The sequence below is a fragment of the Dasypus novemcinctus genome, chromosome 10 (genome assembly GCF_030445035.2).
Source record: "Dasypus novemcinctus isolate mDasNov1 chromosome 10, mDasNov1.1.hap2, whole genome shotgun sequence".
Classification (NCBI taxonomy): Eukaryota; Metazoa; Chordata; class Mammalia; order Cingulata; family Dasypodidae; genus Dasypus; species Dasypus novemcinctus.
The window spans coordinates 82,736,326-82,760,707 of NC_080682.1; the positions used below are offsets into that span (position 1 = coordinate 82,736,326).

The following is a 24,382-nucleotide window of genomic DNA, read 5'->3' on the forward strand; positions in this document are numbered from 1 at the left end:
CATTCCAATTAGTAAGCTGATAGCTCAGGCTTGTCACCCGAGCTGTCGATAGAGCAAGAATGTAGAGCAAGAATGTCTGGCAATGCTTTATGAGCCAATAAAGGAGGATGCCACTGCACCCCCAGAGTCACAGGAAACACGTTTTATTTGCTTATTTATTGCCTTTAATTTTATAGGCTATGAGAGAAATTTCTCCCTTCTGAATATGTCCAATTAGCTCTGTTTACCCAGGAGGAATCACATTCCCTGGCTTTGAGTACTCCTAATAACCACAAGAGTAAACACAGAGAAGAGACTTCTATTTCCTTGTTTGTTTGTTTTTTTAATGTTTACATGCCCTATCTGAACGGTTTGAGGCCCTAATAAGTCAGCTCTTGTGAGGGTAAGAGTTTGGAATCTCATGACTATGAGGAGTCACCTTTTTGTGCTGTTATTATTACTGTTTTCAATGTTTATATGACACCCCCGAAATTCCACTGCTACCATGAGAAACTTGGTGTTGAGCTAGAGTTATCTGCTGGTTCTGGGGAGGACTGTACTAGTTGATTCCTGCTTTCCATGGACCTGGCTGGCAGACATGAAGGGAAAATAAGATGCTTGAACTGATACAAGGATCACAGACTCTAGAAGACAAGAAGGGAGGGCTGAACAGTGGGGAACACTTCCGTGTTTATTATCGTGTCCAAATTTCTATCATTGCAAGTCATTTCCTTGTACGGTAGGGAGGTCTTGAGCATAGATTTGTTGGGTCACAAAGACTGGAGCTTCTCCCAGCTCTGATCTTGGATTTGGCATCTGCTTCTTCCTGAGTAGACAGAGTCAGGGGCTGCGTAATTTGGAATTCTGTGGAGTCGACATGTTCCTGTGGCAGATGAGTTGTGTGGACTAAGACTGTGCCACTGGGACGTGTTTCACTCGAGGCCCTCCAACGAAGGGCAGTTAGGTTGGACATTTGGGCTGGCCCTTCTCCAGTTTCCTAATGTAACTGCCTCAGGATGGGCATCTTCTGAAAAGACAATAAATAAGTGCTGGGCAGATAAACAACTGTCAACATGGTTTCCAAGAGCTGGCAGTACTGAGTGCCTGCTGAGCAGAAGCAACGGGATCTGGCAGCCTCTGCTCAAGTTTTGAAGACTGTCTTAGAGTATGCTTTTGGAATTTAACATTCATTATGACTAAAAAGAACAAAATGCAGTTTGGACTCTTGGGAGCCACAACTCTCAACTCTTAGGATGTCAAGAGCCATGCTCTCAGCTTCTCACCCTGCTGTTTTAATGAGATTAATGATTGTTTTTTTCACCGAGCACCTACCTGTGATCTTCATAAAAAAAAGAAATAAATGACTCACATGGAGCTTTAGAAGGATATCGCTGTGGAAAGTGGATGTTAACAGGCTCTAGAAATATGATAATTAGTAGCTATTTGAGATGCGGTGACTGTAATATGGTAACACAATGTATTATGCAGGTAGAAAGCACCTAGAGAAATGAGACAAAGAAGTATAAGAAAAAGAAAGAAAGGTTCTTAGTTTGTTATTCTCTTTGTTGTGATAAAATTGAAATGGAAGAAAGTTGACATTTACATGGTACTCAGCAGTCCCTCTTTCTGTTCCCTCAGGGTGCTGAGATACAGGGCAGAGGCTGCACAGGACACCCAGGAATGGGACAGGGAGACATCGGCACCAGAATGCTTTGCTTTTTCTTTTCTTTTCTTCACCCCCCCCCCCCCCAATTGTATTCTTTGCTGCAGTTTTCTTTTATTCCCCTTAATTAAAAGTTTTGGTAATGGATGTTGGTGGTGGTAGTACAACATTGTGAATGCACTTAACAGCACTGAATTTTATATTTGAATATGGTTAAAAGGGGCAAGTTTAAGTTGTAGATATGTTACTGGAATAAAAATTTTAAAAAACAACAAACTAAGACTATACAACACAAACGGTGAGCCCTAATGTAAATTATGGGCTATAGTTAATAGTACAATTTTAAGAATATTCTTTCATTAATAGTAATGAAGGCACCACACTAAAGCAAGGTGTTAATAATGGGGAAGGGGGAAGAGTGTGAGAACTCAATATTTTCTGTATGATTTTTCTGTAAACCTACACTTCTATAATTTAAAAATTATATTTAAAAAGACTGCCAAAAAGGTTTTTCTTTGCTGCAGTTTCCCCCCCTTAATTAATAAACTTTGTATTTTAGAGCAGTTTTACGTTTACAGATAAATTGAACAGACAGTACAGAGAGTTCCCACATACCACTTTTATATCTAGACCTCAACTCTGGGAAAGGCAGGCCAGGACATTTCACACAGCTTTGGAGTAAATACTTTATCTCAGGTCCTTTAATATATTTTCTAGATTATCTATCCATCATCTGTGGTGAATTTGAGACCTCCAAAGGCCTGCCTGTGCTCTGTCAACTCTTCCCATAGTTGGGAGCCTCTGCAGTTTTAAAACATAGTAGATAAGGTCCTGAATAAATGCTTGGGCTTTTAAGTTTCTTGATTCTTCAGTGTTTGTTGAATGAATGAATGAGCGATTGAATGAATCCACCTTTGCTTAACTTTAGAGCTTGGTGTTTTCACTTCCAAAAATGTATCATGAATCCAGTTACCTCTCTCCATCTCTAAACTGCCTCCCTCAACCAAGCCACTTCTTTCCTGGACTTAATCATAGCTTCTAACTGGTCTCCTCCTATCCATTCTTCGGATGAACTGTTTAATACGTTAACCGGATCATGCTGTCCTTTGTTCAAAACCCTCCCAGGTTTCCCATGGCTTCAGAAAAAAAGCCAAGCCCTGAACCGGCTTACTAGGCTCTCTCCCCAGGTTTCCTACCCAACTCCATCCTCCTGCTCTTACCCTCTCGCTCTCTAAGCAGTGTGAGATTTTTCTAAAGTTTTCTTTTATTTTTCTAAAGCATGAGATTTCATTTCTCTAAACACCGAGTGGAGAACCGATTTCAGTCCTTTGAACCTATCCAGTTGTTTCTGGCCCCAGGGCTGCTCTTCTGCTGTCGCTCCTCCTCCTCATTTGACACCAGCTCACGTGTTTCCTTTGCTGATCGCTCCATCTGAGCGCCTCCCTCCTCCGGCTGGCTTTTTATTTGCCCCTGAGTTTGTTTCCTTGATAACAATTGCCACAACCTGCAAGGCCTGGTTTCTTAGTTTGTTTCCTTTCATGTCTGCCTCCAGTGAGAGCAGGTAGGCTCCAGGAGGCGGAGACCAGCCAGGAGTGTCCAGTGGGGGAGCCTCAAGGGCGTAGCACGGTGACCCATAGGTAACAGGTGCTCAACGAGCATTTGGTGGTGAACAAACATAAGGACTTGGGAGGGAACTTGCCTCTTTCTCTCCCCCAGCCCACATTTGGCTTTGAAAAAACACTGTCTGGTGGTGCTATCCCCCGCTCCTTCCTCTAGAGATGGTGTTGAGGGTACTGGAGGTGAAGCTCAGGGATTTCACCACACAGTCTGCACATGCTGCTGCCTTCAGGCCTGAAATGAGCTTTCTGGAATCCTGAGGCTTTCTAAATGCTAAATATACAGCATTAATCGGACCTTGCATCTCTGGTGAATAACTAAGACACCTTTATGTTAAAATGCAGATTCTCCATCGAAAGGCTAATCTATCATTCCAAATGTTTGAATAAGCCTGGGTTTGTATTTATAAAATAAATCATTTACAAGAGCATATTCTCGACCCAGAGCACTTTCCTTTGATTGCTCAATAAATACATTTTCACTCATCCAAAGCTCTTGCCTCAGAGTATCTTGCCTTGAGATAGTCAAATAAGCGACAGTAGCCCTATTGAGTTCTATTTAATTTCATTCAATAACATTCCGCACAGTTCCAGGGATTTTTCTGGGCCTTCGTGTGCCAGAGATGGGTTGCCAGTGCCTTGGGGAGTCGTAGTAGGAACAGTGGGGCAGAGTAGACGACGGTTCGTTGGGTGAGAGTCGGTTTTCTCATTTATAAAATGGGGATAATAATACCTACCCCATGGGGTTATTCTGCAGATGAAATGATATAATGTACATGAAAATACTTGGGAGAGCATCTGTACATAGAGGTGTTTTATAAACATAGCTGATTCAAACTACTTAAACACTTTAATCCTTAGTTTTATCACTTCAACTAGACTAAATGTATAAGAGTCTGTGTATTTTTGCCCTATTCTGTGCATTCAGTAGGGGTTCAATAAGCACTTAAAATGACATTTATTTTTGTTTTCCCATTATTGAACTAGTCACCATCAGTGGTTCTACCCAGAACTAACTGCTGACATTTTAGTGTGTTCTCTATCGCCTCTCTCTGGATATACCCATCTTAAATTGACATGAATTCGATTTACTGGGGCAGAGAAGGGCAACCCCAAGAAATACATCAGGCCAGAGAGAGCTTGAGGGGAAGGGCTGTCTCCCACGCACCCCCAGTCCTGTGTGGCCCCTCTTCCCCTCCCAGCCCTGGACCTGCCCTTGCCAGGGGTCTTGACAGCTGGGCTTTGGCTCTGGGCCCTGCAAAGAGCTCTTTGCCCCAGCCAGGCGGTGTAAAACAGTGGGAAGCATGGCCCGCTTCCAGATTGTAGAGCCCCTGTCCTCCCAGTGGGATTGGTTGCTATCAGCTGTTCCTAGTGTGAGATGGATCACCCCTTCTTTCCCAGCTGCACACTCCAAAGAAACCTACTTATCTTGCAAGTGAACTCTAAATAAAATGCAAATTGCTTCCTGCTTTTCTGCTGAGACCGCTTTTGCTCTCCTGGTTGCTCAGCCTTATCCCCTTCACTCTCAGGCCAGCTCTTTCCTAGGCCCTTCATGGCCCCAGGACAACTCTACTGCCAATGGAAAGAGTCAGGCTGCAAAGCCGTTTTATTTATCAAACACAATCCAGTTAGGGACAGAGCAGGCAGGAGTCAAATGGGCCAACAGGCCTAGCTTTCAGAAGGTGCCTGCCACAAGAAAGGACTCCAGATTTGAGATCCTGCCTACGTTACTTTCTTGCTGGGTATCTCAGGCAGGTTACTTAACTTCTCTGAGCCTTAGTTTCCTTGCTTAGCCCTGCTCTGGATGAGTTCTCCTTTTGCCACGTCTTGTGCTATAGATTTTAGAAACATTATCTCAATTAAACTCAAAATCTCATGGTGGAGCTGGTGTGTGCGACAAAGTGAAAGGAAAGGGGGGTATGTTGAAAGAGAACTATGGAATCATAGCAAGAAGAAGATTGCCTGGGATCAATGTTGCTGCTCCAATTACCTGTACCAGTGTGAGCAGCCAGTTACCACCTGCCTGTCAGGACACCATGGAGGGAGCGGTCCAGTTCTATCTGCTTATACATGATGGAATGGGGCCCCAAATCGGATGTGACTTATTTGAGTGATGTTCATTCATTCATTCCTCCTCAATCACTTGTTGTGTATCTATTATATGCTAAGCTGTGTACCATGTTCTGGGAACTGACATGTCCTGAGGGCATAGTCCTGCCCTTGAGGAACCACTGTAACCATGAGAAGGGTAGAAAACCACCTTAAGATGAATGGGGAAGAGGCAGTCAGTGTAGACTTCTCTTATAAGAACACTGGGTGCTCGCTTCAGCAGCACATATACTAAAATTGGAATGATATAGAGATGATTAGCATGGCCTCTGCACAAGCATGACATGCAACTTCTTGAAGCATTCCATATTTTTAATAGTCTGATGATAGTATCGTATAATCTGTAACAAATGTTCCACAGCAAGGTAGTGTGTTGGTGGAAGGGATTGTATGGGAATTCCACACATGTGCATGATTGTTTTGTAAGTTCACAACTTCTCTAATCAATCGATCAATCAATCAATCAAAATAAAAGAAGAAGACTGGAAGTAAAGAAAAGGACAGAAATGAGAGGATAGAGTAAGAGGGAGCCAGAAAGGCTTTATTAGATGGGGGGAGCTGGGGTACATGCGTGATGTAAGGAGAATGACTGCAAGGAAAGGGAGGGAGTGAAGATACAGATAAGAGAGTGATGACTAGTGTGCACTGGGGTGGGGTGGGGTGGGGGAGGAATCAAGAGTCTGTTGGGAGGGACATTTGCCTCCCAAGCAAAGATTTTTAGGATGGGGGCATGGAGTGGAAGAAGGCACCTGTGTCCTAGGGCCAGAGTTGTCTTTAGACTGAGCATGTAGCATGGACTCCCTATGGCAGCTTCAGGTCCTGGCAGTCCTTCCCTGTCCTTGGGTATGGGAGAGAGGGGACAGGCCCTGGGGAGATGTTGCTACAGACCAGCATAGGGCTCACAGTGGCAGTAAGAAGATCTCTGGAGGAAGGTAGGCATCTGAGATTTGACAGGGAGCCCAGCTAGTGGGCCTTAGGTGGTCTTTCAGTCAATCCCAACTCTCTGCTAATATCTCAACTAGGTGAGTAGTAGACAGAAATCATATAAAGATCAAAATGTCTAAATTTACTTGTGAGTAGTCATCCTGTCACCATTCCCAAGTTCAATACTCTAGGAAAAATTGGTTCTAGAGGATAGCTACTTTCCCTTCCATCCTGTGATGGACACTGGCATTTCCTCACACTCTAAAGATAGAGAGGAGGTAAGATATGTGGAGAAGGATCAGAGGTTTCTTCCCATCTTTTGGGAGGGTGATAGAGCCCCCCTATAGGCAAAGGCATAAACGTGGGCCATGAAAGGGTATAATTTCCACTACCCCGGTAGTAGGAACATGCATATACATAGGCAGCATATAGCAGTAACTTGGTGCCCAGGCTCTTAACTGTGGGGCCCATGGGCTGAATTCCTGACCCTGACCCTGACCCTGGTGGTCCTGGGTCTCCAGCACTCAAGGACACAGTGAGAATAAATGGCTGTGGCCAAGCATGAATGGGAGCTGCCTCTGAGACTTCCCAAAGCAGGGAAATACCTTGAGTGTGGCTTAAAAATATTCCTACCTCCAGTGTCACTGTCAGTGGATAAAGCTAAGCTAAGTGAGGGAAGCAGATTAGACAGGCAGTCTTTCTGGTTGTTGTTGCTACTGCTGAGGTTTGTTCTAAGTGCATTTTCTGAAAGTCATTATGGGAAGCAGTTAACGATGCAGGAGAACACGAGTGTGATTCAAAGAACAAAATCCATTCGGAGGACAGTGAACCTTTGGAAAACTTATGGCTAGGGGATCAGCTGACTTGAAATGTCCACAATTATTGCAGGGAGAGTAGGCTGAAACCTCTCCAGGTCTTAGGGCTCTAGGATCTGATGGAATCGCTAATGTCTGTGAATGTGTTCTCCTCCACCTGGGCTCAGTGTTAAAGAAGCTGAAAAGCGTCCTTAGATTATACCTGAGGCAAATGTCCTTATCTGACTCCCACATGAGCCCCCAGACTCCTTTGGAAAAGGCTGGAAGAGGAAGCGGGAAACCTAAGGGACCCTATACTCATTCCCATACAACCAACCCACAAACCATCTATCAGCAAATTTTCATCAACACCATCTACGTGGCCAGCCTTGGGCACCGTGATACAGGGATCCAGAGTTGAATAAGGCTAGGCGCCTATCTGAGGAGCCCAAAATGGTCCCTTTGGATCAAACTGAGACAAGTCAGAGGTTAAGCATCGAGACACAGACTCAGCACAATGGCAGACTTAGACAAGGAATGGATTTAAGGGTAGGGGAGTGAGGGGACACTCTCCAGAAGATAGTGGATGTCAGATGAACCCTGCTTGATCCTATTCCAGCCTTAGAGATCTATATTGGTCCTTATGAAAGATATGATCATGGGCTAGAAGGCAGATAGCAACAAATTAGGGCCGTGTAGTGGGCAGCCTTCCCCTCTTTTTTTTTTGTAATTCATGAAAGAATATTTGTATACTTGTACTATTAACTATAGTCCATTATTTACAATAGGGTTCAGTGTCATAGAGTCCTACGCTTTGTCTTTAAATTTTTGTCCTAGTAACATATATATGGCTTAAAATTTCCTCTTTTAACCACATTCACATATATAATTCAGTGCTGCTTATTACACTCACAAAGATGGGCTACCATTATCACCATTCACTTCTAAAATCTTACCATCAACCTAAATAGAAATTCTGTACAATAAGCTTTAACTCCTTATTCTCCATCCCCAGCCCAGTCCCTGATAACCAATATTCTAGATTCTAACTCTCTGAATTTGCTTATTCAAATTTTAACATATCAGTGAGGTCATACAATATTTATCCTCTGATGTCTGACTTATTTCACCCAGTATAATGTCTTCAGGTTTCATCTGTGTTGTTGTGTGTATCAGGAAGCCATTCATTTTTACTGCCAAACAATATTCCATTGTATGTACATACTACATTTTATTTATCCATTCATCAGTTAATGGGCACTTGGATTGCCTCCAACTTTTGGCAATTGTGAATGGTGCTGCCATGAACATCCGGCTGAGTACATGCTTTCAATTCTTTGGGGTATATACATAGCAGAGGGATTGCCAGGTCATGTGATAATTCTATACTTAGCGTTCTGAGGAACTATTAAGCTCTCTCCCACAATGGCTGCACCATTTTGCACTCCCACCAACAATGAATGAGTATTCCTATTTCTCCCCACATCCTCTCCAACAGTTTACATTTTATTTTTTTTTAATAGTAGCCATTCTAATGAGTGTGAAATGGTATCTCATTGTGGTTTTGATCTGCATTTCTCTAATAGCTGGTGATGTTGAGCATCTTTTCATGTGATTTTCAGCCATTTGTATATCCTCTTTGAAGAAATGTCTATTCAAGTCATCTTTTGCCCATTTTTAAATTAGGTTGTTTGCCTTTTTATTGTTAAATTGTTGGATTTCTTTATATATTCTTGATATTAAACCCTTAATGGATATGTGGTTTCCAAATATTTTCTCCCATTGAGTAGGTTGTCTTTTTACTTTCATGATAAAACCCTCTGATGGAAAAAAGTTTTTAATTTTGATGAAGTCCCATTTATCTGTTTTTTGTTGTTGTTACTTATGCTTTGGGTATAAAGTCTAAGAAACCATTGCCTAAAACAAGATTCTGAAGATGTTTCCCTACATATTCTGCTAGGAGTTTTATATTCCTGGTTTGTATTTAGGTCTTTGATCCACCTTTTTTTAAAGAAAGTACCAGGGATTGAAACTGGGCTCTCATACATAGGAGGCAGGCGCTCAAGCCACTGAGCTACACCTGCTCCCAAGATGGAAATCACAGTTTTGTTTTTTTTAAAGGAAGTACCAGGGGTTAAACCTACATGGGAAGCAGGTGTGCAACCACTGAGCTACATCTCTTTGATCCATTTTGAGTTAATTTTTGTATATGGTGTGACATAGTTCCTCATTCATTCTTTTGCATATAGAACCAGTTCTCCCAGCGCTGTTGAAGAGTCTGTTTCCCAATTGAATGGACTTGGCAATCTTGTCAAAAATCAATTGCCATACAGACAAGGTCTATTTCTGCAAGTCCTGCAACTTCATTTTTGCTTTTCAGTATGGTTTTGGCTATTTGGGGCCCCTTGCCCTTCCAAATAAATTTTATAATTGACTTTTTCCTTTCTGCAAAGTAGACTGTTGGAATTTTGATTGGGATTGCATTGAATCTGTAAATCATTTTGGGTAGAATTGACATCTTAATGATATTTAGTCTTCCAATCCATGAACATGGAATGTCCTTCCATTTATTTAGGTCTTCTTTGATTTCTTTTGGCAGTGTTTAGTGTTTTATCATTTTCTGTGTATAAGTCCTTTGCATCCCTGGTTAAATCTATTCCCAGATATTTGATACTTCTAGCTGCTATTGTAAATGGAATTTTTTTTTCTTGATTTCCTTCTCAGATTGCTCATTACTAGTGTATAGAAACACTACTGAGTTTTGTATGTTGATCTTCTACCCTGCCAATTTGCTGAATTTGTTTATTAGCTCTAATAGGTTTGTCGTAGATTTTTCAGGACTTTCTATATATTGAATCATGTCATCTGCAAACAGTGAAAGTTTATTTTTTTTCCTTTTCTTGGATGCTTTTTATTTCTTTTTCTTGCCAACTGCTCTGACTAGAGCTTCCTACATAATGTTAAATAACAGTAGTGGTGGTGGGCATTCATTTCTTATTCCAGTTATTAGAGGGAAAACTTTTAGTCTTTCACTATTATGATGTTAGCTGTGGATTTTCTCTCTTATTGTGCTTTTCATCACCATAATTTCTGTTATGTTTCTTCTTTTTTGCTTTCACATTCTTCTTTATGCTCATACATTGTCTTCTTAATATCCTTTATGTCTTTTTGTATATTTTCCTTCATCTCCTTGAATTGATTTAGGAGATTTTGTTTGAACTTCTTTGATAAGTTGTTCTAAATTCTGTATCTCCTCTGAAGTTTAATTTGTTCCCTTGCTGAGCCATATCTTCCTGTTTCTTAGTATGGCTTGCAAATTTTTGCTGATGTCTGGGCATCTTATTATCTTGATGAGTTAACTCTGAAGGTCAATTTCTCCCTCTTTTCTAGGGCTTTATTGTTAATTGGCTTTGTGTTAAGGTTCGTCTTTGATGCTTAGACCAGCTTATTCTAGACCTTTAGGGTAACCCATGTTTAACTGTTCAAATTTTCTCAAGTCTTCTTTATCTGATTCTTGCCCTGTATATGTGGTACAATTTTTATGATTGTACTTTTTGTGCATTTGTTTCACCTCCAGGATAAAGCTTCCTTTCCTTTGTTCCTTCCTCTGGGGATCTTGATTTGCTTGGTTTTGTGCAGAATTTCCTCCCCAGCTTCTATAATTTGTTTAAATTCTTCCCCCTCCCTCAGTGCCCCCTTTTCTTTACTGTTACACTTTTCACTCCTGGGACCCTTCTGCTTTATAGCTGTTCGGTTTAACACTCCCCTTTTTCCCTCTGGGATTTTTCTTCCTCTGGTTTCTTCTCAGTTAGGGTATTCTATCCTGGGGAGCCAGATGTGGCCACTCCAGAAAGGTCCATTTTTGTTTAGGTCATCCAATCAACAGAAACTGGATTTAGTAAGTGCACCTCATGCCATCAGTTTTGCTATAGTCTCTCTTACCCCCTGCCCCTAGGGATGGGGGGTGGGTAGTTATATACATTACTATTTAGCAGCTTATGTTCTGCCCTGAGTCTGAGGATTTGGGTCACAGTGCCTGGATATGCATGGAGTTCTAACTTGCTGCTGTGAGTGGCTCTATAGCCTGTGTGTGTGAGGGCAAGCACCAAGCTGCGTGGGCCCAGGTGAGGGGGAGGGGGATGGACCATTGGGTCCAGGGGGACATTTCTTACCTGATCTTGTAGATTCTTCTCCTGTATCTTCAATTCAGTATTTGTGGAGGCTATTGTCCTCCAAAGTTCTAAGCAAGTGGGATTTGTCCTATTTTTAGCTGATTCTGAGGGAAGACTTTTCCAGAGGATGGCTTATGTCACCATGCTGATGATGTCACCCGGCAGACTTCCTTTTGAGGTATCATTCCTAGCACTGCTGGCTAATTAAGCTGAGCTTCAAGCTGAGCTTTGAATGGATTTTTGAATTCCTTGGTTATCTGTAGAACAAGATCCCCCCAGCTGTTGTCAAGGAAGGAAAAGTAACTGAAGCAGCAGGTGCTGTCACATTAGGTGTGCTGAAGAATGGTCAGATAATCCACTCCTGCACCAGGCTGAGGGACAAGAAGATCAATTCAAAACATGCTGACAGTAAAATTGGCATGAACACAGTGCCACACATGCTTCAAAGAACACACACAAGCCCTTCGAGGCATATAGGACAAGTATAATTTTCACTTCCATTTTACAGATGAGGAGGCTGAGGCTTAGAAAAGTTGGGTGTACAAGGTCATGCAGCTAGTACGGACAAAGTGGGGACTTGGGCTTGGGAATTTGGCTTCTCAGCACTTGATTTTCTTCACTATGCCATGCTGACACCATTCCCCATAGCAACAAGAATATAACTAGCTAACATTGATGGCAAGCTTACCATGTCCTAGGCATTGCTAAGCACTTCACTTGAATTCTTTTCTTTACTCTTCCCAACTTGCATGAGAATGGATGTTCTTTTTATCCACTTTCAATGGGTGAGTAACCCAAGATGCTGCCAAGGTGACTCTTCAGGAACTTACTTAAAATTGTGCAGGTTGTAAGTGGTGGAGCTGGCAGTCTAGCCCTGATCTATCAAATTCTGCACCCACGCTCCTGACCACTTTGCCATGCTCCCTCACAAAGTGGATTCTAGTGGTTGGTTCATCAGTGTGTGAGATGGGGCTCTGAGGGGGTTGATGACAGCCGTCCAAGTCTCTGGCCTGGGCGAGCTTCCTGCCTGTTTGCTTGTGCTCCTGCTGCCCCGTCTGCCTCTGTGGGGCCTCTCTGTGCTCCAAGAAAAGGCCTGGAGCACAGATGAAGGCGATGCCATCTGATGACTACATTAAGGCTCACCTGGCTGTGAAGCTCTGGAGCTGCTTGTGATGAGGGGCAGGTTTGCAGAGCTGTCCTGGTGCCTCCCATCCACTTCCTCTGTGATGGCCCCGGTAACAGTCTGGTCCCCTGGTTTGAGGCCTTCGTTACTTCTGCACTGCCAGAAACTTTACCAACGGCAAGAGAGCAGACTGGCTCCTCTTTGCTTATTGCAACTTAGACTGCTTTTCTTGGCTCCCAGGATCCAAAAATATCGTCAGCGCGGGCTTCTTCACAGCGACCTGACTTGGGTGTTGTGTTCTGTTGGGCCTGCCTTAGCCTGACACACTCTCCCTTCCAAACCACGGGTGCAGCTGTGTGCCCATCTATCTGTGTGGCCATCCATCTGTCCAGTCAGCCAGCCATCCCAATATGGTAAGATGGCATTCTAGCAATATGCCTGGTCTGTCTCATACTGAAGTGCAAGGCCTTGGAGGTGGGGACCTGCTGGGCCAGCACCTGCAGCATCTGCTGCACCCCGCTCCATACGGTTGCTCAGGAAGCCAGGCTTCTTGAAGGGGAGGGGCAGACCAGAGCTGCTGAGCGTCCTCTGTAGTTTGTAAAAGCCCCTAAACTGAGAATCCTGTCTACAGGTGACTTGCTTTTCCTTCCCCATCAACCTCCCTGCAGCTCCAGCTCTAGCAGCTTTTTGGGTAGAACTGGTCAGAGGCATTTTTAGCTCTTTCTTAAACTGTGTTCAGGGAACCATCAGAACCACCTGAGGAGTTTATGGTGTTGAGAAAAGATTCTGAATCATAAAACAATACTTGACTGCTTAAAAGAACTACACTGCAGGAAGGAAGGAGGAGAACACTCACTCACCAGGGGCTGGGACCACCACAGCCCATGTCCTCCATACCTGAGTATGTCCAGTCCTTCTCCAAGATTTGCCTGGGGGAGGAGGGGACTTCTGATGCTCAGGTAAAGACATCGTGATGCTCTACAAGGGAGAAGAGAAGAGGGAAACAGACCATGCAGCCACAAGTTATGCAACTTCCAAAGGCTGTTTGAAAGAGGGCAGTGAACACAAATTATTTAACCTGAAAAATTCATCATATAATGCCCCATATAACATTTGTGATACATGAAAGAATTACACTATTTGTACAGGGAAGAGGACATTAAAGATCGCTTTGACACTTGTGATTTGAAGTGTTTACAATTGATGTGAAGCTCTGTTGATTAGGGAGGGGCTGGCTTGATATGACTTGTTGCTACTTACCCTGCTTCAGACTTCTGCAGCAGAATCTCTAGGGATGGAACATGGGCCGGGGGTGGGGTGGGGGCGGGGGCAGGCGGTGGGGAACCTAAATGTTTACCAAACTTGCCAAGGGATTCTCCTGGACACACTGAAGTGTGGCAGTCATCCCCCAACCCAGTGGTTCTCTATCTTGGCTGGCTGCACATTGGGATCACCTGGGGAGAGGAAATAAAACAAAGAGCTGCCTGGGCCACTCCCAGAGATTTTGATTGTTGACCTGGGGTAGGGCCTGGAATCAGCAGATGCTATTGGGGTGCAGTTGTCTGCCCCCCCACCCCCATGATTTTAATGTGCGGCAGCCAGGGCTGAGTACACAGGTCAGCAGCACACTTGGTGTCTGGGGGTCTGCAGACACGTGAGCCTACGGGGACAGGTCTCCTGGGCTGACTCCCACCCTCAGAGATGCTTGTGGCTGGAACTCCGGTGTTTTTCCTTCCCAATGGCTCTGCCTGGCCATCAGGTGGGCATGCCGCCTGTGTTGTGCTCAGAGGATCTTGGTGGGAGCTGTGTGAAGAGCCTCCCTCCCATCGACCCTCCTGTCTGGTTCTGGGTAAAAGAGGACTTCCAGAGGAGCAGAGTGCAGAAACTGTGGGCAGAAGCCAGACGGGCCTGGGGAGAGCCATGATGAGGGTTGCTGACCCTGCTGTAGCCCTTGCCTCCGGGTTGGGAGCCTTGACGCTCAGAAGGCTCAGCCCCCCTTCCCTCCGCCTCCCGCGTGGGCACGTACAGTGTATGTGGCCGATGGCCACAAGCAGGGATGCCTTTTTTTCTCTCTATCAAGGGCCTCCTGCTTCCTGGACCCCAGGTTGGGAAGATGCTCTCCTCTAAACATACTGCCCGTGCTCAGAGATGATCAAGTTATTTCCCGTTTTTATTAATCAAAGGCACCTGTAGCTGTGCAGCAGGGCTCCTGGCTCCCAGGAGGTAAGGCACTTGTCCTCTCTGTGTCTACTAGAAATCTAACCCACAGCCTAGGAAGAGGGTCCTTTCATTGATCCCTTTGCCCTCATTGCCAGACCATCACAGAGACCTGTCTGAACACTGCCCCCGGCCCCACCGTCTGCCTTCCTTCCCTCTCCTTGCCGCCCCCACCGCTTTCTCCATGCCATCTTCAGCAAATCCCCTGACCTATCTGATGGAATGGATGCCTCAGCCTTGTCCTCTGGGCTGGAAATGAGGCAGATGAACTCACTAGCTTGTGGGGTTTCAACCATTTCCTTTAACCACATAACCCTTTCTTTAAAGAATCTCTTTGTGGAATCCCAATATGGCACAGGCTAAACTAGAGTTGCTCAGATGAAGGGGGAAAGAGAGACCTTGGCTACCCCCTGCCCCACACAGGGTCCACCTTCCCCAAGGGGCCTTCATTGACTCTTTCAAAAACCACTGGCTAAGTTATTTTCAGTGGAGGGGAGGAGGCCACCCCTCTTTCTTTGGAGGTTCATATCAGAATCTGGGGAAAGTAGAGTTAGGTGGCACATATATTTTGAAAAATCATGTTCCAAAGTGGCCATTGCTTTGATTTTGTTTTCAGTTGGCTTATTTAATTTATTTTCAAATTTTAAATAATATGAAAGGAGGGTAGAGATTTTAACATTGATGAAAAAGGGACCATCCATTTATAAAGGTTGCAATCCATTGATCTAGATCAGCGTTTTCAAAATATAAGTCACAACCCATTAGTATATGATGGAGTCAATTTATTAGATCCCAATTATCATTTCTTTTCAATAGGATATATAGAATAAAATATTTTAGAATATGTCACACACAAAAAGGCAATCTGTTTTTCTCTTATGTATATATGTATGTATGCACTGGATGGGTATAAAATATAGCTTTTACAATAGATTATGATTTTTTTTTTAAAGGCCAAATAGCACTGTGGTTCTGTTGGGCTCTGACTTTGTCTCACAACTACATTTAGGAAATCTACTGACCCACGGGGCTGAACAATGCACTGGGAAGGAATGCAGCAAGGTAAGGGCTGGGTGGAAAGTCAGAACTGCTCAAGAGGATGAGCCCCTCCCCTAGAAAGAGCCTTGTACCCCTTCTCTCAGTCTAACAGTTCTATTTCTCCCAAACTGTAGGCTGCCCCTCCTGGGCCTGGCAGGAGGTGGGGAGGTTAGGATGGAGCCCACCTTCCTCAAGTCCATAGTCTAGTAAGGTCACCATGGTACGTCATCTACTTGTGGGTGGATGAAGTGGGTGTGGGAGTGGTCTGGGCGTCTCCACTTGAGAGCCCTATCAGCAGAGTGCTTTGCCACATCCAGGCCTCTTTGGTTCCTGGAGGCTGCACTTAGGCCTTTGCACAGCTGTGCTTCCAAACACCACACGCCAGGTGGCTGCTGAGAGGCCGCGGACCTCAGGATCAGAGAGCAGCTTGGCTTGCCCTGGGAAGCCTGGGGGTCAGGGATCAGGCATGAGGGGTTCTCCGCTCTTCCTGCAGGTGATAGATCGATAGTGTGGGAATCCTGGTTTCCTAGCACTAGGCTGTAGGTCGTGACAGAGGAAAGGGTGCTGCCTGTGATCTCAAGTCTTCAGCCTAGAGGGATCAGCCTGGAAGCATTGATCCACAGATGACTGTCAGATCTGAGATCTAGTGGAATTAGTCCTGCTGGTTTGGAGCTGCACTTCGGACATACAAACCCTGATTTCCTTCCATTTTATCCATCTGGTATTGGAATGTCTGTCCCATAGCTGTCCCACCATTGCATTTGGGCAGCAGAGAACTTGTTCTCTAGATTTCAGAGGTCCCCAGACAGACTGGACTTTTGCCCCAGGATGGGCCACACCTGTAATCGGTTTTAATGTGACTTTTGTACTTAGAGTTGTTACTGAAATGACATAAGACTTTTGTGACATTGGGATTGGGTGAACGTATTTTGCATATGAGAAGAATATGTCTTTTTGGGGTCCAGAGGGTAGACTGTGGTAAGTTGAATTAATGTACCCAAAAACACATGTTCTTAATTTTAGTCCCTTCCTGTGAGTGTGAACCCAGTGTAAACAGGACCTTTTGAAGAGGTTATCTTAATTAAGGTGTGGTTCAGCTGAAGGAGGGTGGGGCTTCATCCAGAGGACTGGAGGCTTTACGAGGAGGAAGCCACGGGAGCTGGAAAGCAGAAAGTCAGCGGGAACCCAAAAGAGAAAAGAGAGGTGCATCGCCAGAAGAGGACGAGGAGCAGCTGTACAGGCCAAGGAATTCCAAGAATTGCACGTCGGTACCAGAACACTACAGTTTTGGGAGAGAAAGCAAGCCTTCTAGGCTCTGAAATTGCGAGCCAATAAAGTCCTGTTGTTTGTGATTGCAGCTCAGGCAAAACCAAGACACCGTCCTCCCCCAACCTCAGCAGGAATGAGGGTGAGGGGCAGGGAGCTGAGGCAGGGCTGCTGCGGGCATCCCGAGGCATCTTACCCCACGGTGCTGGTGGGCTCTGCACTCTTTCCATCCTCTTAGAGAGGAGAGAGGAGCTGTGGGTTCTAGGCTATTCTGTATACCAGGCGCTGGTGGGGGAGATGCAAAAGTGATGAGCAGCCAGTCAACACATCCTCACCGTTTTTGTTCGTAATTTGACCTCAGCGCCCATAGTACCTGACCCATAAAAGAATAACAGTAACGTTAGCCAATATTTCTAGAGCACATAGAATGTGAGAGGCTCTGTTATTAATGTAGTCAAGTCTCACAGTAACCCCATGAGACAGTTATTATCCCCAAATTTCAATATTAGGGGACTGAAGCACAGAGAACTTCAGTGACTTGTGCAAAGTCCCACTGCTAGTAAATGGTGAAGCCAGGTTGACTCCGGCAGTGTGACTCAGTTCTTGCACTTCGCCACCATGCTAAGCAGCCTTTTGGCATAGCAGCATCTCCACACATAATTGATTAAATCGATGAGTTAAGGCACAGAGTTTAACTTTCACCTTTGTGCCAACAGATCAGAGTGGGCAAGCCAACGCCTCTTCCTCAGTAGCTTGGGGCCTGTCAGGGAGCTTCTGTCCTGGCCACCTGCCCAGAAGAAAGGATGTTAGAACTAGACCCGTGTCTCTTACTGGAAGAGGAGATGCTCGTGGACCAGGGAAAGGCTTGTGCATAGGCGTGCCCTCTCTGAGGCTACCCACAGACCTCAAGGAATGGCCTCGAAGAGGAACCGGGGCTGCAGGGTGTCTGAGCAGAGCCTTCACCCTCAGGTCTGAGCCAGGGAGGACTTGGGTCACACAGGAAGACTGGCTTGCCCTCTTCGATCTGCTCTGCGCTGAGGAGCAGGCTTTACAGTGCACTTTGAAAGTCCATTTGTAGAGCAGACACTCATCATTATGGAGGTCCTTGAAGAAGACTCCAGCCCGTGTGATAATCCTGAGACCCACTGAAGAGACCCTGTCTGACCCTGTGCCCGGAGTATTGTGTGGATGCTTTCCAAAGCCTGGGCTGACAGAGATAGATAAGTGTGGGCGCCTGTTTGCTGTGCCCTGGACATTCAGGATTCATTTGTCCTAAGCATTTGTTTATTCTGCCTGGCCCACCTCTTCCTCTGCCTCAGGTACTCAGGCAGAATGCCTGGGTTGGTAAGTTAAGAATTTGCCAGATGGAAAGGATTAGTTTTTCCCTCCTTTCAAAATCATGGGCATGGCAATTTTCTGCACATGTCACCAGACACATGCCTGCATTTATAACAGAGTGTTGAGACATCATAAAGGTTTTCACATCTTTCATGTGATAAATATTTTCACCGTCATGCTCGAGAAATGGATTTTGTTTGAACATGGCCTATTTCCTTTGATGGCTTCTTTGACGTGGATTCAAAGTCCTTCCTGGTCCTGCAGGAGTCTGGGGTTGGGAAGGCCTGTTTGCTAACTTTTTTCAAAGGCAAATCTACTTCTCCCTGCTGCAGTACAGCTGCGGCTGCCCGGGCTGGGAGATTTACAGCTGAGAACAATAGTGAAAAGATGTCTGGCGAGCCAACACCTGCTGGCATGGATGGTGCGCTCAGCCCAAGATGGTCACTGCTGGGACATCCAGGGTCATGTGGCAGACCCAACATCCCTGGGTCCTTGGCTCCTGTATTGCCTTCTTTGCTGTAAATTGCACGTAAAGATTCAGATGTGGGCTATTTAACAAGAGTAAAGCCCCATAATATTTCTCCTTGCAAGTTTGTTTTTACAAGTGTTCTCTCATCTTTGAGATGACACATTTTTAATGATCTTGCTACACGCAGTGAGCAGTCAATTGGGACTAGAAGAATCCATTTTCACAACAAGCTTTGTGGGCTGCTGTGGGCTTCTGTAACTGACTGTGGTGTGTATGTGTGTGTGTGCATGTAGCTGAGTGTGTGTGCCTGTGTGTGAGAATGCAGCCTGTGATAGCTGAGTGGAAGGACATTCTGCTGTTCTCTGGGAACCTGGATGAACAGACCCAGGCTCTTGTTACTATCCTCCCCTCCATTCTGCAGAGTGCCTCTTACCGTCCTGCCAGCTTGACTGACAAGCTGCAGGCGCCTCTGGGGACTCAGCCACCAGCACTGGTAAGGGGGCCCTGGGGGAGGAATTTTGCTATTTTCCTCAGGGCTCAGGTGCTGGGGTTTGACTGCTTCAGAGGTATTAGAAATACTCATTCATCAAGAAGGTTGCCTTTTCTCTGAGCCGGTTTGCAGTAAATGTCAGGGGTGGAGGAGGGAGCCCCAAGCAGGTAATGAAGGCATCCGGGGGCTTTGTCTTCTTTCCCAGTTCTAGAATCAGCTGCTACCTGTGTAACCATGAGCAAGTCTTTTAGTGCCTCTGTACCTTAGTTTGTTTGTTTATGAAATGAGGGGGTTGAACTAGAGGCCTAATTTTTCCAAATGGAACATTCTGCCCCGGAATCAGTGTCCAGAGCCATCTTACCCTCATGGCATTTCAGGATGGGAAAGGATCTCAGAGATCATTTAGCCTCACCAGCTTGTGTTTACTGATGGGACAGTTGAGGCCACGCAGTGAATGAACGAGTAGAAGGGTCGCCTCTTACTCCCAGCCTGGTAGGGTTAGCTCCTCTTCAGCAATGCTTCTCAGGAGAGGGGCCCGGGCCGACAGCCTCAGCATCTCCTGATAATTTGTTGGAAATGCACATTCCCAGGCCCCACCCCAGTCCTGCTGAATCAGATACGTTGCGGGGTGAGGCACCACAATTTGTGACTTCACCAGCCCCCTAGGCTATCTGATGCTTGCTACCATTGGAGAACCACTGGTCCACAGCGGGCCGCTGCTGCTCTAAGACCAGAAGAAAGGGCCTGGGAATAGGCAGACTTCCTCGGAGAGGCTATTTGCGACAGGGGAGTGAAGGATGGGATAATAGAGAAACAAGGTACCCACCTTCTCCTCAGCTTAGCGGAAGGGATTTGGGATTCAGGCTTCAGGTTTCCCGAGGCAATGTCTCAGGGCCTCGGCTGGGGCCACACCTCCTGCGGGCGTCTGAGGTTGACCCGGGTCTGGCTGGCCACGTGTCCTTCTCCCTGCTGAGCGCATCTGCGTCAGGAAGAGCTGCCGCTTTAACACCAGCGGCGTCGGTCCAGCCAGTTCATTCCAAGAAATTGATGTGTGGAAACACTGTGTTTTATGTGTGAACGGTGAGGTATATATTTAGAAGTGCGGGTGCTTCTAGGCTGTCAGCTCTCGGGGAAAAAATGATGGTCTGTGCTTCAGAGTTCATTATATTTCCTAGGCAGAATTCTAGGTTTAAAGGGTTGTTTTAAAGTAGTAAGTAATGGCACATATAAATCCTGGTTCCTAAGATACAGACATTTGTCACTCCCTAAAATGAGTTTTTCACATGTTCTTTATGTGGTTGGCTTGGAGCATAAAAACTTGGACTCTTTAATAGCAGCTTTCAATTCTGCATAATTTCTAATCAAATCTGTTTCTGTTCCTGTGAGTGTGTGTGTGCACACGCTGAGGTCTGGCCTCAGCCATCTCAGCTATGTGCTCAGACCCTGAACCGACCCTGTGCAGGAGAGGAAGGGAGAACACGGCAGCGCAGCCCCGCAGGAGTGTCTGGAATCTGGCTATGAGGCACCATTATGCAGTATCTGGGCTGAGCTTGCAGAGTCCGAGTGTTGCTGTGATGTCAACCCAGGCTGAAATGATTGTGCATCTCTCAGAACGCCTCGCTCATTCTCCACCCCCTCCCTGAATCCTCGCCCACCTGGCTGGGGCTGCCTTCCAGGGCCCTTGCCAGCCCCCTCCTTCTCGGGGTGGCTGGGCCTGATTCCTCCATCCCCAGCTTTGCCCGGATGCCTGTTCTCAGAGACTTGAACATCCAGAATCAAAACTGTCTTTTGTCCTCTCTGGAGGGTGAGCATTGTGATACCTTGGTATCGTGAGGCCGGTACTAGGCAAATTAGGGTCTATCCCCAGTAGAATGTCTCAGAGCCAAGTTCAAAGCTTGAGGCAGAGGCTTGTCACCTGCAGGTGGGTTGTAGCTTATGTTCCCTGGCATTACCATGGCTGGACACAGCTCTGAGTGCTTCACTCATGTGCATCCTGTAATCCTCTCCAGGTGGCAGAGGAGGCCACAGTGAGGAAAGTCGCTGAGCAGAGGACAGTAACTATGCAGGACTTCACACTGTCAAGGCATCTTTCTTCCCATTTGCTCCCAGCCCTTCCCAGTCAGATTCCAATCCAGCTAACAGCTCTGAGGATTCCTGGGAGAGAAAGACCTTGGCTTACGTTCTAAGGCCCACCAACAACCAGAGAGGGGAGTCCCTCTATTCAAAGAGTAGTTCATTTACTTATCATTATTAGTACTCTTAGCACATCAGAGGATGTTAAAAGAAAATCTGGAAGGTTTTCTGTGGGAGCTCAACCCACCCAAGCAGAGGCATAATGTCTCACTTTGCTGGGTACAAGGAAAGCACCACTATGATGTGCTATATGCTAAAGCCCCTCTCCACTCCTCCCTGCCCCTCTCCCCCCCAAAAAACCCACAAACACAGGCTTCATCTTACAGAAGAGGAGGCCCAGCGAGTTGGGAGTTTGCCCCGGGTTAGAGGTGAGCCTCCCAGGAGTCCTGACGCTCACCCCAGCTTCCTGCAGGATCGCAGTGCCGTGCTTCTGCTGGGTCAGGCACGGACCCTGGGTTTAGACCATGGAGCTATGTGGTTAGGAGAGCAGCGAGTGGGGGGCACAAACCCTAGTCTCCGGAAGCAGACAGAAAGCTGAAGGCAGTGGCCTTCCCTGGCTGGCAGTGCATGCAGCCCTCATCAGCAGTGCCCGAGGAGCTGGGCTTTGATGCGCTGCTCAAGCTTCAGGCTCCGTAAGGGGCATACTGGTGACTTCCCCGGAGCAGGAAGCCAGGGGGCAGGAATTTGCTGAAAGCTGACAAGAGAAAGGTACATTTCTGAATGTTCAATTAGCCCTTTTCATTTTAACCCAAATAAAACCAGCAACAAAGCATCTCAAGAGAAGAAAAAAAAAATTTTTTTTTTAAATCATTGAATTGTACACTTGGAATGGGTGTATTTTATGGTATTTAAATTACACTCCAATAAAGCTGTAAATATAAAAAAAGAGTGGAAGAAAAGGAAAACATCCATTAAGATTTTTTTTCTGGGATATTCAGCAAGGCTCACTCTTACTATTTAATGCTTAGTCTTCATCTTTGCAAAGGGGTGACTTCCCAGTGACTTTCCGTAGCAGCCTGATAGTCCGTTCCTATTTCACAAGGGAAGAAAAAGGAGACATAAGAGGCTCAGGGTCTTGACCAGACAGAGTAAATGGCAGATGCAGGAGTGGGGAAACAACGGGCCCCAGTCCACTCCAGGGGGCCAGCAGGAGGATCAGCTGCATCCCTCTCCTGGGTAAACTTTAAACACAGAGCTCTATGCCTGAGGCAGGCGGCTCCCTGGGACCTAGGGCTGCCTGGCCAGGTTCTCCCACCTCATTATTGGATTCTGGACCTCATCACCAAATACCTAAAGCTTCCATTTTGAGTGTGGCTTGAGGGCAGAAATAAATAGCTGTGGCTCCAGCTCCAGCAGCAAGGCAAAAGCTAGACCTCTCTACCCCATCCTTACCTAAAAACCCTCTAGGCCACCCCCCTGCCTGAAAGTAACACCACAAGGCACAGTAAGCCTCCCTCGGCTTCCTAGGAAAGATCCCCAAAGGTGCCCAAACTAGATGTCCAGTGAGTCTACAGCCCAGCTGCACAGTGAGTTGAGGGACCAAGCCTAGGCTAGCCCCGAGGTGGGAATCCCAAATGACTTTGACTTCCACCAGCAATGGTATAATGTGACCCCTCATAGTGCCTCACACTAAAATCCAAGGAGCAGGGATGGGAGCTGCTTTCTTGCTTAGGGAGAGGTCTGGGCTACAGCCTCTCCTGCAGCCCCTCCCCAGTGCCCCAGCATCTCAGGGTTGCCACTTGTAGCTAAGCACATGGCAGTACCTGGCAAGATGACTCAACTTCAAAAGTTGGGAATCTCTAGGGTCAGGTCCTGAAGCAAGTAGGCACTCAGAACTGGACAGGGCTAAAATGTCTGTGTCATTCCAAAACCCATTTTCTTTCCACTCCATGGGGCAACCTCGGCACCACCAAGACCCTAGAGCAAAAACCAGGGGGGCCAAATCTCTGTTTGGTCTGCTCACTGAAGCTATCACCCCTCATGCAGGCATCCTTCCTGCTTTCAGCATCAGTGGTTTCAGGAGCTTCAAAAGCCCGGGCAGGGTCTCCAGATGTGCTCCTGGTACCATCCGATTAGCCTGCACACAGTCTCGGAACTGCGGCTCTTGTTGCATTAATTGTTCAGAGATTCCCAAGGCTGCTTTCCTGTCCCACTTTCTTCCTGTCTCTGTGAATTAGCATGGAGTCTGTGAGGACATGTGTAGCTGTAATTCTCTGCTCTCATTCGGGGACTGGGCTCCAGGTACCGTGGACATATCTTTGAGGCCATGTGGTGGCATTTCCTGGGTACCCCCATATGATCACTGGTAGAACTTTTTTGGAAAACAGGCCATGCACAATGAGTACTGGACATTAACATGGGGAAGCAGATTTGCTGATTCTTGTTCACAGCAGCCCTCTGAGGAAGGACTCAAGCAAGTGAGAGCTGAAATATACTTCATATGATGCTGGCCACAGCAGGGAGCAGGGATCTGGGGCTCCTGGCTGGGCCTGGCAAATGCCTTTTAGATGCTGGCTTGCAGAGACATCTAGAACATTCCAAAAAAAGGACCAGAGCATCTGGGGTAGCAGGGCGTATCTGGAGAGGCTCCGAGCAGCCGTCATTTATCAGTGTTGTGAAGCAGCTGGTTTGAATCAGTACAGACCAACTGAAGGAGTTGAAATTTTGCCAAGCCCTCAAGTCAGGGAGTGTATCCTTGGCTCAGAATTACATCCATCATCCATGTGGGATCTAAGCACCTCTCGATATAGAGGTGGCGTGGACATCACCATCCCAGGGTCCATAGGATAGAGGAATAAAATTTGAATTAGGGTAGACTTACTAATATTCTACTATAGAACTACTGTGACTAGTAAGGAAGAAATTGTAGCATTGTTGTGGGGAAGTGGCCACAGTAATTGCTGAGGGCAGGGAGAGGGAAGAAGAGATGTGATGTGGGGGCATTTTCGGGACTTGGAGTTGTCCTCAATGATATGGCAGGGACAGATGCTGGACATGATATATCCTGCCATAATCCACTGAATGTACTGGGGGAAAGTGTAAACTACAATG

At 46.1% G+C, this 24,382-nt stretch overlaps 1 protein-coding gene and 1 non-coding gene across 3 annotated transcripts in view; both read left to right on the forward strand.

Moving 5' to 3' along the window:
• The window catches only part of GALNT18 (polypeptide N-acetylgalactosaminyltransferase 18), a 344,314-nt gene that overhangs the window by 144,700 nt on the left and 175,232 nt on the right, over window positions 1-24,382 (forward strand). The window lies entirely within an intron of this gene.
• LOC111762366 (U6 spliceosomal RNA) lies at window positions 5,575-5,681 on the forward strand. Its single transcript, XR_002795492.1, has one exon. It is a non-coding gene; the product is annotated as a U6 spliceosomal RNA (small nuclear RNA).